The sequence below is a fragment of the Arachis duranensis genome, chromosome 10 (assembly GCF_000817695.3).
Source record: "Arachis duranensis cultivar V14167 chromosome 10, aradu.V14167.gnm2.J7QH, whole genome shotgun sequence".
Taxonomy (NCBI): domain Eukaryota; kingdom Viridiplantae; phylum Streptophyta; class Magnoliopsida; order Fabales; family Fabaceae; genus Arachis; species Arachis duranensis.
Window position 1 is genome coordinate 87,192,132 of NC_029781.3, and position 8,200 is coordinate 87,200,331.

An 8,200-nucleotide genomic window follows, 5' to 3' on the forward strand; every position below is an offset into this window, starting at 1 on the left:
GCGGCGGCGTTGGTGGTGATGGAGTGGCAGTATGATGATGGTGATGATGATGTTGATGATGATGTTGATAATGGTGGTGGAGTGGCAGTTGGTGGAGGATAACGATGATGATGTTGATTTTCTGAGTTTTGGTTGGTGTGATGCAGATGGTGATGGAGTGGGTTGTGGTTGTGGTTGGTGTTGGTGTTGGTGTTGGTGTTGGTGGTGGTTGTGGTACTGGTGCTGGTGGTGATCGTGGTGGTGGTGCTGGTGGTTGGTAGTGGTGAAGGTATTTTGGTCCAAAAAAATTAAAAGGACGATTTTAAATTCAAATACGACTTTAAGGATGATTTTAAATCAAAATATACACCAGGGACGGGTTCGATTCCGACCCTCAACGTGAGGGACCAAATTAATAATCGTATTTAATTATTTTTGTTATAAAAATAATTTTCTTAAAAATTAACTCTCAATATAATATAATAACTCATAAATAACTAATTATTTAATTTTAAAAATCTAGGGTCTTACATCAAAGACCCCAACACCTCCGGGTTGAAATTGCACATGCTAGCAAAGTTTATCCAGTCTTCAAAAATTATCTCGAAGCTACCGTTTTTTTTGCCACTATATCTGGTGTAAGTTGTTTCAATCTCAATGTGACCGTGTGTAAAGAGGAATGGGTGTCTCGAACCAGTAAAATGGCTCAGATGAGAAACATTCATCTGATTGTAGCATAGGAAAAATTCATTAAAAGATAGATAGTATTGATAAAGTCACATACAAGATTATAAATTAGTACAGGTAAACAATGTTGGGAGAATAGTATTAAAAGAACAAGTTGCAGTTAGTTTAGCTTACCAACAAGTTGGAGGACAACATGGGGTCAGTGAGGTCCATCACAAAGATGGGCCATTTGGTGGTGAATTTTTTTAGCAATGGCTTTAGCCTTATTGGAAGAAGGATTGTTGCTACAGTTGGCATGCTGAAACGTGCCTTGCTTTTCATACAGTTGTTCTTCGGACGGTCGGAGCTGGTAGGTGTTTTCTCGGCCATCAAAATCGAAAATACGTACTTCAAAATTAGAGTTACCATTGTGTTTGAAATACAACATGAAGTCCAGATTGATCTGGTACCTACGATGGAATTGTGGCCAATCTTGCGTCAATGCAATTATACCATTTTACTATTATTTCTAGAAGAACCGAATACGGGCATCCCTTCTATTAGGGACCACTAAGTTTAAGTAGTGGGTCGGGTTCGAGAGGTCATCTGAAGTGATTGGAAAGGACTGCCAAAGACCAAGCAAGTGTCGTTAAGACATTGATCATACAAAATTAATATTTGGAGGGGGAGATTTGAGTTAAGGGATATGGATTATCAGTTTGAAAGAGGCAGGCCTTATTACTAGTTTCAGAAAACGTAGTCAGTGGTGTTGTTGGTTACCTTGACCACTTGTTGTCAGTCTCTTACCCTTGTCTTTAGAGGAAAACATGTGAACCTAATACAAAATACAAAACAAGGTTGAGGGTGGAATTATGGGTTAATTGAAATAGTAGGACAAATATAATAGTAGAACTCCGATATCTTATTTCAAATAGTACAATTTTCGGGTTCAAAGTAAGAAGAATGAAGGAACCAAACCATCAAGTTCAATTAGGGTTTCATCAAATAGGAAAAAAATGAAAGCAAAAAGTAAAAACATGCAGAAAATGTATGAACACGAAAAATAATAAATCTTAAATGAGTCATTTGCAGATAGTGCAACTTTCGAGTTTCAAATAAGAAGATCGAAGAAAAGGATTTTTATAAAATGATAAAATATCGTAAATCAAGAAGCTAAAACAAACATGCAGATAAGGTAATGAATGCAAGATAGTAGAGGTCCGATAAGTATTCTACAAACAGTAAAATTTTTGGGTTTAGGACAAGATGAACAAAGGAATACCAATAATTAGAGCAATTATGGTGTTAGTCAAAAATAATTACTTTCGAAGAAGAGAGTTATTCGCAGATTAGTAAGTGGGTCCTTAGAAAGAAGTTTAGATCGAGAAGGATTTGTGACTAGGGATACTGAGTGAGAGCCCAATTAGCCTAACGGATCGATAGATTGATTGGTGAAGTAAATAGAAGAATTCAAAGTTTGATGATCGATTCTCATACGTTACATGATCAAACAAAAGAAGCGAGAACAGTTACACATATTTTCACGGACGTGGGGGTTACACTTTGATTTAATTGGCTAGGAGATAGCTATAAATAGAAGAAGGCTTGAAAGAACAAGGGTTGGAACTTCATTTCAGAAATTACTCACGCACACTCACATCCCAGTGACTTTCTGAGTCTGTAGGGTTCCTTCCAGTTGTTTTTATTTTCTAAATCTGCAAAAACTTTACATTTCTTGCAAATTTATCTTTCAAACAACATTTAACATTCTTGTCCAATTTACGTTCCAGCACTTTTATTTTTGAATTCAAAGTCCTTTGATTTAATCGAATGCATTTTATTGCTTTATTGAAATTCAATGCAAATTATTTCAAATTCAGTCAATTTATTTTCAAAGTCTTTATTTATATTTTCAGATTTTCTTAAATCTTGTCTAATTAAAGGGTCTTTTATGTATTTTTAGAAAACTGGTACTCGTAGAGAGGAGTAAGTTTTGCTCCCAGACCATTAGATATCGAACTACCATCGATTTGCTAAAAATCGACAAAACATAGGGTTTTCTCTATTAGAAAAAAAGAAAATTTGAAGGAACAAGAACAAAGCTGCAAAGAAAATTGTGTTATTAATTTTAAAAAGTATGATTATTTTTTTGTGTTTAATAAATAAAAAAATTATGTATTGGTATTTTAAGGGTAATTTAGGTTGATAAAATAAATGAAGTTTAAAATTATACAAATGTCCTAAATTTAAGGTTGTGAGAATTAAACTAATTAATGAATTGGTAGAGTGACTGGTTCAATAGTTTAATGGTCCAATCAGAATTCAGATGAAATTCAACCGATTTAATTAAATATAAAATAAAATTATTAAAAATTTAATATATGTAATTATTGATCATTGTCTAGTTATTCCATTTTCAAAATTAAAAAATTTCTAATTAGCAACAATCACAAACACAAATTTATATAAATTAAATAAACCAACAACTAAGTATGGATTATTAAATATAGATTTACACTACATGCAGCATCAAAAACACAAAAGCAACAATGGCATCTAGCATCAAAAGTTTAGAAGACAAACTCAGAAGTCAAAATCCATACAATTAGAAATAAAATTAACAATCAATAAAATTAACAAGGTACTATTAACAATCAACAAAATTATTCCAAAAGAATTAACTCAAAATTAGAAGAACAGTAGACCTGAACAAAATCATCAAATAAAGGTGATAGCAGGGTTGCTACCGTGAGTAAGCAACCGTCAGAGGATGAAGTTTAAAGCAAGATCCCTACTGTGAATAAGTGACCAGTGGAACAGAAGTGATAGTTTGAAAAATTTCTAGTTTTAACACTTATGCTACCTTAGAAGGCTATACTTTATAATAATTTTTTCAACATCAAGAGTTTCGATAATGATTCTTTATATGCTAACGAATTAAATGATGATTTTTAAAAAAATTTTAGAAATCGTTTATTGTTTTCTTTTAAATTTATAAGTTTGTAAAAATATAGATTTTCTAAAATTTAAACTAAAATACAAATTTGAATTTTTGTTCTTATTTGTTTTATTTTTTAATATATTGGAGTATTTTCTGTAGATTTAGTAAAGTTAATTTTATAAAAAAGAAAAAAAACTAAATAAAAAAATAAAAAAAATACTCTTACGTAATAACCATCAAACTTTGATGGTGAAGAAAGAGAAAGAATAATATCCTCGTATTATGCGTGATTTACATGACAGAGATTCGCTTCTAAATTTAAAAATTTCTCATTTTATTTTTAATCAATTCATCGAACAACAAAAAAATTGTAATCTCCTATATTCTTTGAGAGATTTTCTCTTATATGTAGAGATAGGTGTATTATCCTTTTATTAATAGAGAATATTATTATAATCTCTTTGCGATAGAGAGAAATTATAATTCTCAAATAAATTTATTTTATACAAATTTTTAAAATATTTCATCTATATATTTTGTTACTTTATTTGTCTGGTACTTAACAGTGGCTGGTATCAAAGTCAAAGGTCACAATAATTTTTTTTCTTTCGCTGCGAGTTACCGTCTAAAAAAAATGACAGCAAAGTATGAGATTCTAAAATTTAGTAGGAGTAAATTTAACTTACGAAAATTGAAAATAAAGACAATTTTGAGAAAAGACAATTGCGTGACAGTAATTAAAAGTAGACTCATTGGGATTACAAATGAAAATGGAAAAAGATGAATGACAATGCCATTACAAACTTACACTCGATACTAGGTGATTCATTCTTGTCAAGGATAGCAAAGAAAAAGGTAGCAAAGAAAATTTGGGATGTTCTCACCAAATTATATGAAGTCAAGTCACTTCACAGCAAGATATTTTTAAAGAGAAGACTTTATACTCTTTGAATGAATGAATTAACAATGGCAACAGATTATATCAACAATCTAAATACGCTATTCTTTCCGCTCTCATTGTTAGATTACAACATAACAGAAAACGAATGTATAGAACTTCTACTTCAAAGTTACCAGATTCATATGATCAACTCATTGTTAACTTAACCAATAATATTTTGACAGACTATTTTTTTTTATGATATGGCTGCTGCAATTCTTGAAGAAGAATCCAGGCGCAAGAATAAGAAAGATAGATCAGAGAGTTCAAAGTAAGCAAAGGCGCTGTTGATGACGAGAGGGAGATCAATGAAGTATGGTTTCAGTGGGAATCAAAGTAGACCAAAGTCACAAGAAAAGAAGCAATTCATATGCTATAATTATGGTAAGAGATGACACTTCAAAAAAGATTGTTGGAACAATAAGAGTATAGAAAAGGTTTCAGAATAATCGAGTTCTCAAAGATGTGTTGCAAGTACCTCTAATAATGGAGAAATTTTGAATGGTAAAACAACAATTGGTTCTAAAGGCAGCAAACAACTTACTAATGTTTGGATTGTTAATTTAGGAGTAACCTAACACATGACTCCTCATCATGAATGCTTTTGTACATATGAACAAGTTGTCGAAGGATCTGTGTTCATGGGAAACGATTATGCCTTAGAAATTGTTAGAATGGATACTGTCAAAATAAAAATGTTTGATAGTTTTATTCGTTCACTTCAAGGAATAAGACACGTGAAAGACTTGAAGAAGAATTTGTTGTCGATTGGACAACTAGATGAACTTGGTTGCAAGACTCATATTGAAGGTGGGATCTTAAAAATTGTTAAAGGTAGTCTTGTGATAATAAAAACAGAAAAAATTACAACAAATCTAGACGTGCTTGTGGGAGATACTTTGCAAGAGGTAAATGTACCAGTTGCTTCAGTAAGCCAAAAAGAAATGACAATAACATGGCATCACAAACTAGGCAACATGTCAGAATGAGACTTGAAAATTCTTATGGAACGTAATCTCATTTCTGGGCTCAAATTGGTAAACTTGCCATTTTTTAAGCATTGTGTTACAAGCAAGCAACATAGATTGACGTTTGATCGATCAACTGCTCGGAGCAAGCACATATTGGAGTTGATTCATTCTGATGTATGAAAATTGCCGAAAATGTCTCTAGGAGGAACAAAATTAGTAAAGCTAATTTTATAGAAAAGAAAAAGAAATTTAAATAATGAAAGGAGAAAAATACTCCTATGTAATAGCTATCAAACTTTGATGGTAAAGAGAGAAGTAGAATAGTAATCTCATGTTACAGATGATTTACGTAATAGAGATTTGCTAATAAATTTAAAACTTTCTCATTTTATTTTCAATCAATTCATTCAACAAAAAAATTGTAATCTCTTATATTATTTGAGAGGCTTTTTTTCTATATGTAGAAAGAGGTATATTCTCCTTTTATCAAGAGAAAGTTATTGTAATTTTTCTGTAATAAAAAGAAATTGTAATTCTCAAAAAAAGTTATTTTATACAAATTTTTTATTTTTTATCTATATATTTTACTGTGTTACGTGTCTTTCACCTATTTTTTTATTGACATTTATATTTTAAAGTTAATAAAGAATAAATAATTTGTACAAGGAATAAATCGAATAAGATTGATTCGATTTACTGTAGTTATCTTGTATAAGTAGTAAATAAAATCAAACTAATTTGATTTATATGTAAATAGTATAAATTAAATCAATTTAATTCAATTTATACAAGAAATATTTAAGACAAGACGTGTAATCATTATAAATTTAGAACATCTGTATAATTTAAAATTTTATTTATTTTATCAATGTATATTATCCTATTTTTAGTTTTGAAAATTTAAAAGTATTCTTACTTTTTAAAGTTTAAAAGTGTAATATTAAATATATACATTGACCAAATATAATTTTTATAACGTGTTTATTAAAAATCGTTTCTACTTTAATAATTATGCTATGTATACTGAAATTATTAATTATTTGTAGAAAATATATATTGAGATACAAAATATATTTTAAAAATAAATTAAATAATATATATTTATATATAAATACATAATAATTAATTTAATAATTATTTTTAATATTTACTTAGCTATTTTTATAAAACCAAAACTATAGCTGATTGTATAATTTTTTAAATTGTCTTTAAACATTTAATAAATTATTTTTAAAAATTCAAAATTTTAGAAAACCAAATTTTCTTAAAACTATCTTTTTATTTCAAATTAGCGTCTTTTTTACTTTATTTTATTTTAATTACAGATTTAAGTATTATTTTTTAATTTTAATATTAATCAATTTTTATCTATTATATTTTTTAGTGTTAAAAAAAGAAAAAATTAGATGAATAAAATTAAAGAATTAATAAAATATTTAAAATATTTTAATATGAAAGGGACGGAATAATATCGTTGATTAATGTGTAAAAAATTTAGCGAAAATATAGTAGAACAAAATGAAGTGTGGGCAATTAAAAATGATGACAATTTAGACGCAATAAAATCACTCAGAATTAAGAAGTGTGATCGGAGGCTTCTTTGGAGGGAACATGTAGACCCCATCAATACCGAAATGGGAAAAGCTTTGCGGTGGTTGCCACAGACGCAATAATACACACGCCACACTTTTGCACTCTTCAAATTTTGATTACAAAATACGATTTGTATTCGTAAAAATAGCCAGTATGTACTGCATTTTTTTATATTTTTATATATAATTTATATAAATTATTAATTTAATAATTAACTTTTATATGAATTTAATATACAGACTAAAGAATAACTTAGTGTAAATCTAACTTTTATTTAAAAATTTATCATTGATTAATATATTGTTATATTCATAATGTTGTGTTTAAATTTATAATCCTTTATATTTATTTTGTCAATAATGCTCCACATTCATATAAAAAATATAACTAAGTCATCCAAGCACTTTTTTATTAACATGGTGGTTTGCAGAAAATCATTATTTTGTTAGTCAAAATCTCTAGAGTGTTAACGATAATCACAATGACAGCGCCTGCCGCCTCACATAAAACGGTTAAAGAAAAAATTGAATTTGAAGAGGAACAAATTATAGCTTTTGCAGATGAGGACATCAAAAAAGGGAGGTAACAAATTCCAGTTTTTCTTCAATGATGAAATCGAATTGTTCAGGGTGGAGAAAAGGACTCCTTGGCTATTCAAGAACTATATTCTAAATCTGAAAAGCTGGGAGGAAGATTCAGTTATTAATGATGCAGAATTCTCTCGTCTCCCTATATGGGTAAATTGTGGGATTTACCGGAGCAATGTAAAACCAAAGCATTGGGAAAAAGGATTGGAAAGACACTGGAAAAGGAGATGGATGCTGCTGTATTCTCTATAAAAGAAAAGGAGTAGAGGATTTTAAAAATTCAAGTCCTCCTAGACATCACAAAACCATTGAGAAGGAAGATGAGAATCTTGAAAAGCAACAACAAAATTATTGACCTGCAACTCAAGTACGAGAATATTGGCAATTTTTGTTATTGTTCTGGGTGCATCGGGCATGAGATCAGGCCATGCTCAGAAAACCTTGCAAATATAGAACAAGGAGGAGAAGAAGAAGCAGAATGGGGAGCATGGCTAAGGGCAGACCAATTTGGTAGGCGAGTGGA